This window comes from Anomaloglossus baeobatrachus, chromosome 1 (assembly GCF_048569485.1).
Source record: "Anomaloglossus baeobatrachus isolate aAnoBae1 chromosome 1, aAnoBae1.hap1, whole genome shotgun sequence".
NCBI lineage: Eukaryota > Metazoa > Chordata > Amphibia > Anura > Aromobatidae > Anomaloglossus > Anomaloglossus baeobatrachus.
This window is the reverse complement of record NC_134353.1, coordinates 784,515,436-784,531,322: the sequence shown is the minus strand read 5'-3', so window position 1 is coordinate 784,531,322 and position 15,887 is coordinate 784,515,436. Positions and strand designations below refer to the sequence as shown.

General features: G+C 40.0%; 1 protein-coding gene across 4 annotated transcripts in view; it reads left to right on the top strand.

The window, feature by feature from the left end:
* Nucleotides 1–10,464, top strand: part of PRR16 (proline rich 16) — a 584,382-nt gene extending 573,918 nt beyond the window's left edge. For 3 of the 4 annotated variants that reach the window (XM_075341878.1, XM_075341880.1, XM_075341881.1), the window contains one exon: nucleotides 9,324–10,463. The gene's annotated coding sequence lies outside the window, so the exon portion shown is untranslated. Of the gene's footprint in view, nucleotides 1–9,323 lie in introns of all 4 variants that reach the window. The other variant, XM_075341879.1, reaches the window with a different exon arrangement.
* Nucleotides 10,465–15,887: the final 5,423 nt, after the last annotated feature.

Below are 15,887 nucleotides of genomic sequence, written 5' to 3'. Positions count from 1 at the left end.
ACAAAAATCCAATGAAACATATTTAGTACAAAGCATTACACATGTTTAAAAAAGAGGAATCTCATATTCTCCTCTATATACAGGCCATATAGTAATTACAGTGTTGAAAAACTCTCAGTTACAAACAGCATTACAGTGGCAAAATTTCATTCTCCCGACAAAATATTATCAATACAACAAAAACATTATAATCTCAACAGAATTACAAAAAAAGATTTTTAAATATTATAAATCTTACTATCTACTCAATATTTCAAATTATGTTTTCTATTACCAAAAAATAGTAACATTTTAGAAGATGAATGTTTGTTTTCCGGTATTCTTCGACTATTATTGTTCCTTTTGTTTAATGTTAATATGCCTATGAGTAAGAACTATGTCCGAAACGCGTCACTCAGGGCTGGTGCCCCAAATATTACATTTTTTATATGGAATTTTATAGACTGATAAAGAAATGAAGAATTTCTACCTCTACCCTTGCATTATGATCATGGATGTCAGCCACGTTAGTCCGCGCATCTGGGGATTCATCGCAAAAGTGATGAGCTTTTCTCTTTTTCAAATAGTTTGCGATGTATCGACGCAGTCGAATTCCATTCTGCACATGTTGCACGGACTGTAGCAGGGGCAGTATGTTATGAGGTGTACACTGAGCCAACACTATATGGTCGTGGGGTAAATTACGCTTGTGGAGTGGGAACAGATGAAAGATCTCTGCATCCTTCTGCAGAGTTTCAAAATGGCTACTAAGATGGTTAGTGCTGATGATGCTGTCATCACAATCACTATTCTGATCATCTATATGCTGGAGCAAACTTTGAATAGTCTGTGGGAGAATGTGGTGGTCCCAGAGGAAGAGGAGGAAGCAGAGGAGGATGCAGAAGGGATACCAATATCTATAAGGCTCAGACTGTAGTCGCACAGGTGGGTGGCAAGGGAGGTTGGATTACAGCGATCAAAGTGGGCTCATGGTACCAAATAAACTGTTAGTGGAAGTGTAGAAGCCCAGGAAGAAATGGAGGGGGACTAGGAGGAAGATGTGATGGGCACGCAACAGTCAGGGGATGAAGAATATATTGATCACCTCTCCGTTGTCCGTGATTGGTCGGGGAGGATGGAGGAAGTAAGTTTCAGTGTTTCCCCACCACCATCACACCTTGAATTTGGATCTCACGAAAGCATGAGCGCCTTCTTGCGGAACTATCTGCAACATGATTCCAGAATTGTTAGGATTAGAAATAGTGCTGACTGCTGGGTTGCCACTCTGTTAGATCCACAGAAAAAGAATACATTTTGCTAGATGCTTTTCCCCTGGAAAGGGACGTGTGTATGATGGAGTATGGAAACAAGCTTGTACACAATCTGAAGAGTGCTTTTCTCCAAGCCAGCAGTGAGGAACCCAGTGTGCATCACAGTTCTTCACGTCAAACACCGGTGAACGTTGAGTCGTCAATGCAGAAACATTAGCAGCAGCAACAGTTTACATGGCAGAAGCTATTTCTGCAACTTGTGGAACACATTTGTTACACCATCCCATGCACCAGCAGAACAGAGTACAAGTCTGACACATAGTGAACAACTGGACAAGATGGTGCAGGAGTATCTGTAGCTCAATATCAGTGCCATTAGGGGTGGGTCGGACCCTTTTGCATTTTGGGCTTCAAAAATGGAAGAGTGGCCTGAGCTTACCAGTCACGCCATGGAGGTTTTGTCATGCGCGGCAGCCAGCGTTCTCTCAGAACATGTCTTAAGCACTCTGGTGATGTCTTGATGGATAAGCACATTCGGATGTCCCCTGAACATATCATGGATCTCCAATGACTTTTCCACCTCAGTTGCAGACTGTGCAGACTAGGCAATATTGTACTTTTCAGTGTGTTGCATTGATATTTCATTATTGCAGTCTGTGATACATTTGTTGCTACTGCTGCTGATGTTACTAACAATTGCTTTGGTGATGCAACAGTCAAGTGGTGTGTCCACCGCTGTTACTTTTACACCTTGGCTTTTTGTTATGTATAAAGCACCTACTATTCATTCTATTCCTCCTCCTTTTGCGTTTTCCTGAGTCACAACAAGCCAAAAAAATGTAAAATGGAGACTCTTATCTGGGTCTCTTTGTTGTGTGCTGCCTGTAGTGGCAGGGGTCTGAGAGACAGATGCCTACACCTGTCGCTTATCCACCTACCTCATGGTTTGAAAAATGTAAATGCTGAGCCACACCATGTGTGGTGCATGGCCCATGCCAGACTGCTGGGAAAATACACTATGGATACTCTAAGACAATTTATGAAACTGTCCTGGTGTATGCCCCTAATTTTTGTAAATATGGAGACTCCTAGTTTCGTCTCCAAGTTGTGTCTTGTCTGCAGTGGCAGAGGTCTCAGAGCAAGATGCCTACATCTGTCACTCATCCACTTACCTCTTGATTTTAAAAATGTAAATGCTGGGCCACACCCTCTGTGAAACATGGACCACGCCAGACTGCTGTGAAAAGACATTATGGGTACTCTGGAATAAAATTGTCATGTGTTTGCTCCTAATTTTTCGAAATGTGGAGATTCCAAGATGGGTCTCCAACTTGTGTGATGTCTGTAATGGCAGGGTTCTCAGAGCAAGATGCCTACTCCTGTCACTCATCCACCTCTTGACTTGAAAAATGTAAATGCTGGGCCACACCCAGTGTGGTGCATGTCCCATGCCAGACTGCTGTGAAAAGACGCTATGGGTACTCTGGGGAAATTGATGAAACTGTTCTTGTGTCTACCCCTAATTTTGGGAAATATGGAGACTCCAAGATGGGTCTCCAAGTTGTGTGTTGTCTGTAATTGCAGCCTACTCCTTTCACTCATCCACCTCTTGATATGAAAGCTGTAAATGCTGGGCCAGTCCCTGTATGGTGCATGACCCATACCTGACTACAGCATTAAGACACCATGGGTACTGTGGGCCAATTGATGCTACTGTCCTGCTGTCTGCTTCCAATTTTCGGAAATGTGGAGACTCCAAGATGGGTCTCCAAATTTTTGTTCTCTGTAATGCAGGATTCTCAGAGCAAGATGCCTTCTCTTGTCACTCATCCACCTCTTGATTTCTAAGCTGTAAATGCCGGGACAGACCCTGTGTGGAGCATGGCCCAAACTTGACTGCAGTGCTAAGACACTATGGGTACTGTGGGCCAATTGATGCTGCTGTCCTGCTGTCTGCCTCTAGTATTTGACAGTATGGAGACCCCAGGATGCATCTCCAAGTTGTGTGTTATCTGTTATGTAGGATTCTCAAAGCAAGAGGCCTGCTCCTGTCACTCATCCAATATTTCTTATGTAAATAGTCTAGGAAGTTAATGGCTGTGCCACAACAGTGTGGCTACACTGTAAAGGAGGTTTAGATGATTTGGTAGCTTTTGGCCCCCCTAAAAGTGTTGCCTATGCCTTTTCTTTTGCCTTCAATTGAATTCAATGGGTTTTGTCAGGTTAGTGTAACCATTTGGTGAACACAAGCGAGCTTGGCGATTCCAAACTGGATTGACCCTTGTCCTGTTCGCTCATCTCTAGTCATAATCCCCAGTCTTTTAAGGCAAAGTAAAGTGCCTGTGCTATGGCTTAGTACTCAGGTAAAAGTCTACATTGCTATCAAGTGATTTCCTGAACTCAAGCCATACTTTCTATCTGGTTCTGCTATCTGTTCAGCTGCTCCAGACTGCTATCTAGCTACTATCCACAATCCTTCTCAACATTGAAATTGCATTAAGAAAAAAAACATTAAGAATTTCTACAAAAGATACCAAATTGCTTACATATCTCTACTTTTCTTGTGTTATCGGCACATTTAGTTCTACTAGATCTAGTGCTTCTAGCTCCACTCACCACTTATCAGATGCTCCAGATTCATTAAGAGTCAAGCACCTATAAATAAATCAGCGTCTGACTCCAACATGCTCCCTCATTAAGACCAACATTGTTCATGTTGGTCTTGATGAATTAGGGCCAATGTGCTGAATAATAGAGAAGAGCAGTACAAATGTTTGTGTGTTATTATTTTAGTTAGCTTGTGTTTGTCTAAAAATGTGACATAAATAAAAGAACAAATACCACACTTTGTTCATAATCAATGCAGAGATGTAACTATTTCCAAAGGGTTCACCTACATTTTCTTGCAATTGTAAATATAATACTTACTCTAGGCACTAAATAATGATCTTTATTGTCATGAGGTCTTTTGCAAAATGCATTACTAACCCAATAAGTGTAAAGTTAAAAAGCACACACACAGGAAAACATAGTTTACCCTTGTTCACCAATTTATTTAAAAAAATGAAGATCCAATGTAATTCATTATATAGTGGTCCCATGATGTCCCCCAAATCCATACTACAACCTATGGAACATCATTCAGAGAACAATGTTCCATTTGTAACTCCTGGTCAACATCAGACTTGGAAGTTCTCACTTGGGGTGAAGTCAGTAACTCAGTAATGTCACTGCGTGTGAGAAATTCTGGGTCTGTAAATTCAGACCTGGAATTTCTCACATGCGGTGATATCAGTAACTTAGTGAACTAGGCTTCATAGGTTGGAGTATGGATTCGGTGGACAACTACACAATGGATTATGTTAGATCTTCATGGGTTTTTTTTTAAAATATATCGATGAATTAGGGGAGGCTATATTCAAATAAAATATTTTATCCGGTGTGTGTTTTTTTTTTTTCTACTTTACACTTCCTAGGATAGTAATGTGGGTGTTTGATAGATGACTCTCCATTACAATCCCCTGGGCTTGATGCCAGCTGACAAATCAGAGCTGACCTCAACCTACAAATATGTTACCCCAAATTCCAATGCACCAGGACAATCAAGAAGAGCCAATATAATGTGCTGCACAAAATTGGCTATAGGCTGCTATTTTTAGACTGGAAAGGGACAAATAGTTCATGGGCCATCCCAGCTTGATAATACCAGCCCACAGCTGTCTGCTTTACTCTGGCTGGTTATCAAAACTATTGGAGACCCCATGCTAGTTTTTTAAATTATTTATTAAATTAAACCAGGCTAAAAACACCCGTTAGTGCCACATGAAAGACACGAAATGATGCAAAGTTAACACCTTGCCTATATGCCTGCTCTAATCCAGGCTTTTACTGGTGACTGTCAACAGCTCAAAATGTGTGTGCCTCAAAAAAAGTTTTAACTAGTCATATTTTACTTCCATAAGCTCCAAACCAATATACAACCCAGTTCAATTTGCTGAATTATTCTTAGGCTTGCTAATTACCTAACTCCTTCTCTCCTGATGAGTGAAGTTCCCAAAAATGACCACCAATCAGTTATTTATGGTATATCCCAGAGACATGGTGCCTAACAGATACAAACTTGAGTAGTTAATTAGGATTTTTACAGTTTATGTGATTGCAAATTTAGAACAAGAATAACTTCTGTTAGACTAAACTAAAACCTGACCCACAGTTGTTCCTAAAGAATGTTTTACAGTTTGACAAGTATTTCACTATAGAAATGTGATAACTGTTGATGTTTAAGTAACTTTAGACCTTTGTGATCTTTAAATACAGTATAGACAAGGGAAGAGATATCTTAAATCCAATTATTTTCAGTGCACAGTTGCTCCGTTAGCTGATAGCGTGTTTAAGACAAATGCGGAGTAACCATTATAATTGTCTTATGTCTGCCTCTATAAATAAATGCACAGTATGTAGTATTATGTCTTGTACAGTCTTCTTTATTTGGTGTGCTGGAGATTAATAAAAACTAGTAAACTAACAAATCTATACCATTCACTTACTAAGGATGAATTTTCATAGTATTATTGTGGCTGCTAAATGATCACCAATCGGATAAATGCAAGCAAATTGGCAGTAATTTAATGGCTTGTCTACACAGCACAATCAACATTCAATGCACATACAGTAACATGTTATAGGCATGACATCACCTGTTTATTCAGAACTATGAGTGGCCAAAAACAATGATTTCAAGGGTTACTTAACCCCAATACATTTTAAATCGGCAGTCTTTAAGGGTTTTTATCAATCACAGACATTTGAAAACAGCGTTGAGAAATAAGAGAATAATGCCGCGGATGACAGCTGTACATGATAGCTGACACCCGCGGGCATTGGCCCTGCCAGTTTTTGGTACGATCGCTCATGCAATCGCACAATAGATCGTACCGTGTGACGCCCGCATAAGTGTATAGGCTTTATGAGTGTAATGCGGGCGTCATACAGTACGATCTATCGTGCGATCGCATGACCGATCGTACCCGCCCCCGTCGTTTGTGCGTCACGGGCAAATTGCTGCCTGTGTCACACAAAGTCGTTAAACCACCGTCACACGTACTTACCTGCTGAGCGAACTCGCTGTGGGTGGTGAACATCCTCTTCCTGAAGGGGGAGGGACGTTTGGCGTCACAGCGACGTCACACAGCCACCGGCCAATAGAAGCGGAGGGGCGGATATGAGTGGGACGTAAACATCCCGCCCACCTCCTTCCTTCCGCATAGCCGGTGGATGCCGCAGGACGCAGGTAAGCTGTGTTCAACCTTCCCGGGGTGTCACACGGAGCGATGTGTGCTGTCCCGGGTACGATGAACAACTAGCGCAAAGAAGAATAAACGATTTTCTAAAAATAAGCGACGTGTACACGACTCACGATTTGTAACCGATTTGTGAACATTCAGCGTCGCTCGGAGGTGTCACACGAAACGACATTGCAAATGATGCCGGATGTGCGTCACGAAAACCGTGACCCGGACGACATATCGCAGGATAGATCGTCTCGTGTGATGCCCACATAAGAATCCCACTACCTAACAATTTTAGCAGAATTTCTATGAGACCCTCCTTTAGATTTAAAAAATGGTGTATCACAGTCCTTCCTTTTAATTTTTGCCTTTTCTTGCTTTGTCCGCATAGGCTTTCTGAGTTTCAGAGTCCTGTCTTCATAAACTAAAAAGAATGTATCTGACCTGTCCCACACACCACATTCCCAGATAAGGTAGCAAAATGTTAAAATTACATTTAGAGGTGAATTCACCATTGAAAGCAATGAAAAAGTAGTAAAACGCAGCAAAAATGCTATGTGTGTGAACATAGCATAAGGGAGGAGGAGGTATTTTCTTTTTTATTTTGCCTAATATGCAAATCATTATACAGGAAGGAATATTTCCTAACATTTTATCCTGTAAAACCAATATTATCCTTGATTGTGTATGTTTTATTTGTCAGACCATAAAAGTGGCATAATTCTTTGACAACATTTTCCCCAGCAGTGACCTGGGAGTCAGAGATGTGTCCAGGCATCTTCACCATGCTGTTTCCATGCCGTTTGAGCACTTTCTTCATCTACTTCAGTAATTGTATTGCCCTCCCAGACATTCTGAGAGGGTCTGGTGGAAAAATGCGCCAATTTCCCATTGACATCCATCATACTCGTTACTCTAGACAAACACCTGATGTCACGATTGTCTCCTTGTTTTTGGAAACTAGTAGCAGCTGGATGACAGAAGCCACTTATCTCTATATAGTGATCTGCATTTAAATGCCATTTCATTTCCTTTGGCACTGAAGTAGTTATTGCCAGTTTCTTTGTTTGCAGCTCTACTGCAGTTCAGGTCAGCTGCACCTGCTTAGTAGTCACACCCCCTTTAGCTTAAAGGGAACCAAACATCAGGATTTTTATTTTTTATGTATAAGGTACAGCCAGTGCAGTACTGGCACTATGAGGCACAGTGTGTACATACCATCAAGGGGCAGCTCGGGTGTTTAGGCAGTGAAATCTAACTTTATAAAGTTTGAAAAATCAAGCACATTTTGATTGGCGTGTGCACCACTCTCTTAATGTCCGGGCGGGTTATGCATGTGTATCCCTGCCCCACCGCCGCCTGTTCCTCCCTCTCTCTGGTTATATTCAAATTTCTCTCTTCAGAAACATGGCGCCAGAGTTGGCACCTGTGCATAGCACTTATCTCCGGCGCCATGTTTCTGAAGTAGCTAGTATTACCTGCAGCTACGATATCATGCCGCCCCAGGACACCGTGACCGGGTCTCGCAGCACTGCCGTCACGGGGTCATGTGAGTCCATTGTGAACTTACCTCACCTGACCCCCGATGTCGCTGGCAGGCTGCTATCGGCTTTTTCCTGTGGCGTCCCAGTGTCCTAGGCAGCTGCTGTGCTGGCACGGTGTCCTGGGGCAGCACGATATCATAGCTGCAGGTAATACTAGCTACTGCGGGCTTCAGAAACATGGCACCGGAGATAAGCGCTATGCGCAGGTGCCAACTCTGGCGCCATGTTTCTAAAGAGAGAAATTGAAAACAACTAGAGAGAGGGAGGAACAGGCGGCGGCGGGGAGGGGATATACGTGCATAACCCGCCCGGACATTAGGAGAGTGGTGCACACGTCAATCAAAAAGTGCTTGATTTTTCAAACTTTATAAAGTTGGATTTCACTGCCTAAACACCCGAGCTGCCCACTAATGGTATGTACATAATGTGCCTGATAGTGCCAGTACTCCACTGGCTGCACCTTATACATGAAAATCCTGATGTTTGGTTCCCTTTAAAAAGCGAGGTATCCCAGCAAGCTTTGCTGACTATACAAACCATTTGTCTGAAAGCCGCCCTGGTGGAAGGAAGCTGCTGTGGATTTTCCAGAAGTTGTATCCTCTCCATGTTGCTTCTTAATTCCCTGTTCGTATTCCCTCTCCCTATGTGTATTAGTGCAGCAGCGGAGCTAGCGTCTGTCACCAGCCAATGCACTAGTCAGATCCACTACAGTGTTTTTCTTAGGGTCTCAGGTTCCTGTTCGGCGACAGTTGAGGAAACTGTATAGGGCCTGGTTTGAGCGCAGGGTCAGATACAGGAAGTGTCTATCTACCCCACTCACTAGAGATAGGGTCCACCTTTGTTATTGTGCCCCCGGTGTCCCCCTACCTGTTGCACTGTTTTGTATTTTTTATTGAGCGTCCAGATTTTGGTTGGTCTGAACGCATCCGTCACGTGTCAAAGCTAGACACCTGAGCATTCCGATTTGTTTCATTTGAGTACCGCACCACAGGGACTTTACAGCTTGCACATCGCTAACTATTGTTTTTTTGCTGTCATATAAGTCTTTGAAGCAAGTCAGTACTTTGTGTACACTGATTGATGATGGATGGATATATATTTTTATTAAATATAAATATATATATGTATATATATATATATATACTGTATATATATATATATATATATATAAATGTTGATAAAAGTCTTATAAATTATTTATATATGTATGTCACCTTCATAAATTTTTTTTTCTTTTTCAGGACCTAGAGGCAAGAAGAACAACTATGAACAGCAGCTCCTCCACAGGTTTCTTAGATTTACATTTTTCATTCTGATGCCTACAGGGTGAAGCAATGGATATATAAGACAAGAGACTCTTCCTTAGCACAGCACAATGAACGGAAATTTCCTCCATAAAAACTGTTTGCTTTTTTACCCATTTCCCTAAATAAAATATTTACAGCCTGTTCACCAAGGAAAGAAATGTAAAACTAAGCGAACTGGAGCTGCACCTTCTCCTGAGTATATGAAATGGAAGGACAACTGAAAATCTAGAACATCCGGTGTCACTGAACCCCAATGTTTCCAGACAAAAGCAAATAGTATTATTGATAGGTTCCATGAAGATCTGGATGCTTTTAACTACAGTGGAAGAAATTCTCTCTCCTGTACTTTTCAAAGCCATAGATGACGACACAGTTGACGATGGGACAGAGATATATCTCTTTCTCTGAATTAACAGCTGTATTTCAACAGTTGTGGATTGAATTCAATGCACGTCATAAATCTGCACTGTCAGTTCCATTCAGGGTAATGATATGTACCATCATTTGCACAGATGGACAGAGCATCTAGAGACAAGATCATAGTACATATTTGAGGGGCTTGCAAGATAATTGGGAATGTTTTCTTTTCATGGATTCTTCACGTTCCTAAACCCCCAAATATTGGTTTTCTTACCTACACGTAGCAATCACAAACCTGTCCCAGGATTGCTCATCGAGGTGTGATACTGCCAAATTAGCCTTTGAACCAATTGTTCTTGTTGACCCAATATATGTTCAGAATTTTTGACTTTTGTCTCATTTTATGTTATATGTTTTTGAATTTACTTTTTGAAATATTTTATAAAATAAATTTGCCAAGGATAAATATTTTTTTCACATGAATACCAGCATCTAGAGGATATCCATCACATCTCATGAGAGAGGGTATCAAGCATTTACAATATTTTGCTTTTCTTTTCATTATGTTTAGTTGACAGAATCACTTTATTGTGTAACCGTCATTTGTTTAGCTTATTTTATTATGTTAGGAAACATAGATTATTTTTTAATGTAGCGGTAAAATATATTGCATAGTTAGGTCATTGCAATTTCAGGCTAAAAGCTTTAATATAAATAGTATGTACTATATTGTAAAAATTATAATGTAAACTTATATAGTATATTTCTACATAAATAAATGTATAAATTAAAAAAATAATATTTTTCACTAAGCAGATTCAGTAAAAAATATTTTGATATTAAGTATATGATGGTTTTAAGAGTGCAGGAATAGATTAATCTATTGTATGAGTGTTTAAAGAAATTTTTAGCTCAATGCAATATATATCTAATTTTTTCCAAATAAAAATAGATTTTGAATACTGGAGATTATTTTGTGTGAAATGTTAGTGCCAACACTAAAAATGACTATATTTACCCAAGAGAAGGCCAAAAAGTTATAATAATAATAATACAGTTACACAACTTTTGTTTTGCAGAAACCAGAACTCTTTCACCTCTATTTCTTACCTTCAGGGATGTGTAATATATACATTATTGTGCCATGGTTCTTAGAGAAAACCTCAAAGGATATGCACCTTAGTTTTAAATTTATAACTAAAAATAATGTGATCTATGATTAGTACCATTGAACACCTGCAGACTACAGACTCGATTCACTTGAAAGAATACATTAAAGAAGTGGTTCACCCATATTCATTATTAGCTACAATGATATTATGTTGAGAAACAATGTTTCTCTCAAATATCTTGTGTTGCCAATAGTGCTTGTGAGCGGCGCTATTGTGAACCGCTCTTCTCTATCACCTGACCCCCGGGCGCCATGATCCTCAGGGATTCAGTGATTTCACGTCAACTTTCTGTTCACCTGACATCATCGCAGTCAGCCCAATTCTTCGTGAGTCACTGGGCTGTGGGCAGAGTTTCACCGCTCGTCACAGCCCAGCATGTCTCCTGCTTGCAGCTCTCTGCAGTGAGGGAGCAGGGAGATGTGGCGCTGTGATGCTGGTCTGTGACGAGCGGTGAAACTTAGCCCACAGATCAGTCACTCATGGAGACTGGGGCCAGGCTCAGTGATGTCAAGTGAACAGGAAGTTGACATGACATCACCGGATCCCTGAGGTCCCAGAGCCCAGGGGTCAGGTAATGGGGTATAGTGGTCCACAATAGCGCCACTCACAGGCACTATTGGCAACACAAGGTATTTGAGAGAAATATTTTTTCTCAACATAATATCGATGTGGCCAATAATGAATATGGGTGAACCACCCCTTTAAGAATTACTGTAGACATATTCTTCCTCCTTGCTGTTGTCAGTGGAAGGAGCAGAGAGGTAATGTAAGCTAGCTAGATAGACAGACAGACAGAAGTGAGAGAAGAGAGAGAAGTTGATAGATAGATAGATAATTACAACTTTAATATCCTACCTAAACAGGGAAATACAATGTCTATGTGGAGGCAGAGGGAACCTGATAGTTGTTATTATAGCAATATTGGTAAGATTGAAGTATACTACATATATGTACAAACAGGTAGAAGGCGAGGAATGACGGACAAATTAAATCTGAATTAACAAGCTTGTGAAGATAGTGACTGGTGAGGAGAATGTGCCACTGTGTCTGTGACACTACAAACAATGATAACATGTTCCTGATGGAGAACCAGAAGGAAGTAAAGGTCTGCAGAAGAAGTAGGCTTCCTCTGAAAAGAATGATTTTCTAAAAGTATTACATGTAAGAATATTTGAACACTGTGAAGTTTTTATTTTGCATTCATGGCACACTTTAAAGGTAATCTTTCATTCTATTTGACTTAACTAACCTATTAATTTGGGCATACAGGTGATGAAAACAATCTGTATGCCTCATATCAGATGCCTTTTTGTGGAGAGCTCACCCTTTTTCCCACTCTATGTAAATGAGGTCTTCCAGACTATGGGACAGATGCTGTCCAGAATATAGCTCTGCCTCCTTGCTTCATTAGTGTAGCCGTCGCCTACCATCAGTGTCATTGTATCTCTGTGACACCTATTTGTGTTTCCCAAATTGCGCATCTGCGCACTACAGTTGCGGATTCCACTGCTGTGTTTTATCCTTCATTGGGCATTGGGTTCATATTTCTTATGCGCAAGTGATCTAGCGCAGAAGAAACATAAAGCCAAGGCCCATAGAAGGGCGGGACACTACAGCGGAACATCAGCAATTGCAGTGCGCAAGCGTGTTATTTCAGGACCACAACTATACTTCACAAGGATGCTGTGACGCTGATAAGGGGCGACAGCTACACTACTGAAGGAAGGAAGCAGAGCTATCTTCTGGGCAGAATCTGCCCCATAGCCTGGAAACCCTAATTACATAGAATGATAAAAGATGATTTTTCCAAAGGCATCTGATATATGGCATCTTGGTATGATTATTTTCAGCAATCTAAAACCTGTATGCTCATATTAATAGCTTATATACGTCACAAGGGATGAGAGATTCCCTTTAAACATAAAAAGATTGACTCATTCAATATATTAAATCAAGATGTGTGTCCTTACATTTTAACTGCAACTTATATGAGAATGAAAAAATGTAAACTGACATGTACATTGTTTTATTACATGATACAGTTCTAAAAAAAAAACCACAGCTCATGTAGGCATTTACTCTTGTTATTCATCCTGGTCAGTCTCTGATTTTATCTTGCATGTTGTGATGCATCAACTGTTTTTTATTTTTGCGATACACGTGTTTTGGATGCAGTAAAATTGCTTAACAATCTCATTCTGCTTTTTTGACTCCAATAACTTATGGTTCTTGGTTTACTGTTGTGTGTTATGTGTCACATCATGCTGCGCTCTTCGAGTACTAGATGTGTATAAGAAATGAAAATACAGCAGTAACCATAGTTCTATAGAAATGCATTATCAATGTATTTACTGTAGAGTTCCAGTTACATACAGTGGATATAAAAATTCTAGACACTCATGTTAAAATGCCAGATTTTACTAATGTAAAAAAATCATACCAAGAAAAATAATTTCAGAACGCTTTCCACCTTAAATGCCACCTATAATTTGTACAATTCAATGGAAAAACAAACTAAAAGCTTTTCAGGTGAACTAAAATAATGTGGTTTTATAAATATGCATACCCTTAAAGTTATACTTTGTTGAAGATTCCTGTCAATCTTTCACAGCTTTAATCTTTTTGGGTAGGAGTCTATCAGCATTGTTTATGTAGAACTGGCAATCTATATCCACTGTTTCTTGTAGTAGAGCTCATAATCTGTCAGATTGTGTGGGCATCTCCGGTGTATTGCCCTCTTCATGTCCACCCACAGCTTTTTATTTGGTTTTAGGCTCTGACTTGACTGTTTAGTAACTTTTTTTCTTCTTCTGGTGAAACATACTTTTTTGATTTGCTTAAAGTCGTTGTAATGCTGAATGGTTAAATTCATCTTCAGCTTTTCAGTAGATGCCTGAAAGGTTTGTTGCCAAATTTTCTGATATTTGGAACTGATCACAATTTCCTCCACCTTGTCTAAAGCCCCAGTTACAGCGGCCAAAAAACAGCAGTTAAGCATAATGCTTCCTCTACCATGATTCACTGTGAGTAAAGTGTTCTTTTGGTGATGCACAATGTTGGCATTGTGTCAAGCATACCTTTTGGAATTATGGTAAAATAGTTCAAGCTTGGTTTCTCAGACTTTGATTTTCGTAGACTTGATATTGGTTTTTGAAAAAAAACATAGCTGGACTTTTTTATGTGTAATAAAAGACTTCCATTCTGTCACCCTAAGCTACAGGCTAGACATATGAAAAATATGGAAATCTGTTGTCACATACAGTATGCAACCAGTACTTGAAAGAATATCCTACAGCTCCTTTAATGTTGCTGTAGGCCAATTGGCAGCCTTCCAGATTAATTTTCTTCTTGTCTTATCAATTTTTAAAGGACGTTCATTTTTATGTAATATCATTGTTGCAGTGCTCTCTTGGATATCTAATGTATTGAATTTTTTTGTACTTCTCTGCTAACTAATAATTTTCAACAATGAGATCTTTTTGCTGTGTTTTAAGTTGTTATGGGCCATGGATTTTGCTATAACATTCCCAAGAAAATGTCAGGAAAATCCAACTGAAATAGCTACACTTTATATGGAGTTAATCAAAATAACTTTAAATTATGGCTACTGTTTACTGACTACTATTTAACATGAGTTTAATATGATTGGCTAATTATGAACACAACAATATCTCCAATTATAACTTCATTATTTTTGTTTTGCCATTTTTATTTTTCTCATTAAAATCATTTCAGGTTTTTTTTCTCAATAGATTTATAATGATTATGAGTATTATTGGAAAGTTGGAAAGTGTTCTGAAATATCTCTTCATGGTATTAAGTTTTTTCATGCCATTTTTAATATTCATAGTAGATCTTAAAATATTAATCAAATCATCAGCTCTTACATTTTTATTTAGTTGACATTAACTTGCATTTCACATACAATAACAGCAGTTTTTTATATTGACTTATTTATCAGGCAACCATTATAACAAAATCTTATGAAAGTGAAATGTACATGCCACATTCTCTGTTCCTATAAACTGTATCTTTCACAAGGCAGCTATAATTATATATTTTGCCCTGTAAAAAGTTTATGTAACCATAAATTTACCAAAATATTGTTTAATAATGTTGTCATCATTATCAAGAACTACTTAAGATAGAAAAAAATGAACATTAGTGGCTTATGTGTTAAGGCCGCTTTACATGCAACAACATCGCTAAGGAGATATCGCTGGGGTCACGGAACTCATGACGCACATCCGGCCTAGTTAGCGATGTCGTTGAGTTTGACATCTACGAGCGATCATTAATGATCAAAAATACTCACCTAATCATTGATCGTTGACACGTCGTTAATTTCCCAAATATCGTTGCTGGTTCAGGATGCAGGTTGTTTGTCGTTCCTGAGGCAGCACATATCGCTACGTGTGACACCCCGGGAACGACAAGCAACAGCGTTCCTGCATCCTCCGGCAACGAGGTGGGCGTGTCGTTTAATGCGGCTGCTCTCCACCCCTCCGCTTCTATTGGCGGGCCGCTGTGTGATGTCGCTGTGACGGCGCACGATACCTCCCCCTTAAAAAAATAGGTTGTTCGCCGCCGTTGCTAGGAAGGTAAGTACGTGCGACGCTTACAAGCAATATTGTGCGCCACGGGCAGCGATTTGCCAGTGACACACAAATGATGGGGGCGGGTGCGATCGCTAGCGACATTGCTAGCGATGTTGCTGCGTGTAAAGCGGCCTTTAGTTGCATATACCTTTAAAGGGGATGTCAGGGACTGGACTTTGTTAAAAAAAAAACAATTTGCCTAAGCAGTAACAGGGAGGGAGTTTCTACTTAACTGCCTTTTGTGCCTAGCACTGTTCTTCATTGACACAGAGCGGTCACAGACCCCAGAACACCGGCAGTTCAGCTGCTTCTGCTGACATCCCATCAACACAGTGGCGGCTTCTTTTCCACCCTGCTCGGTTGACAGG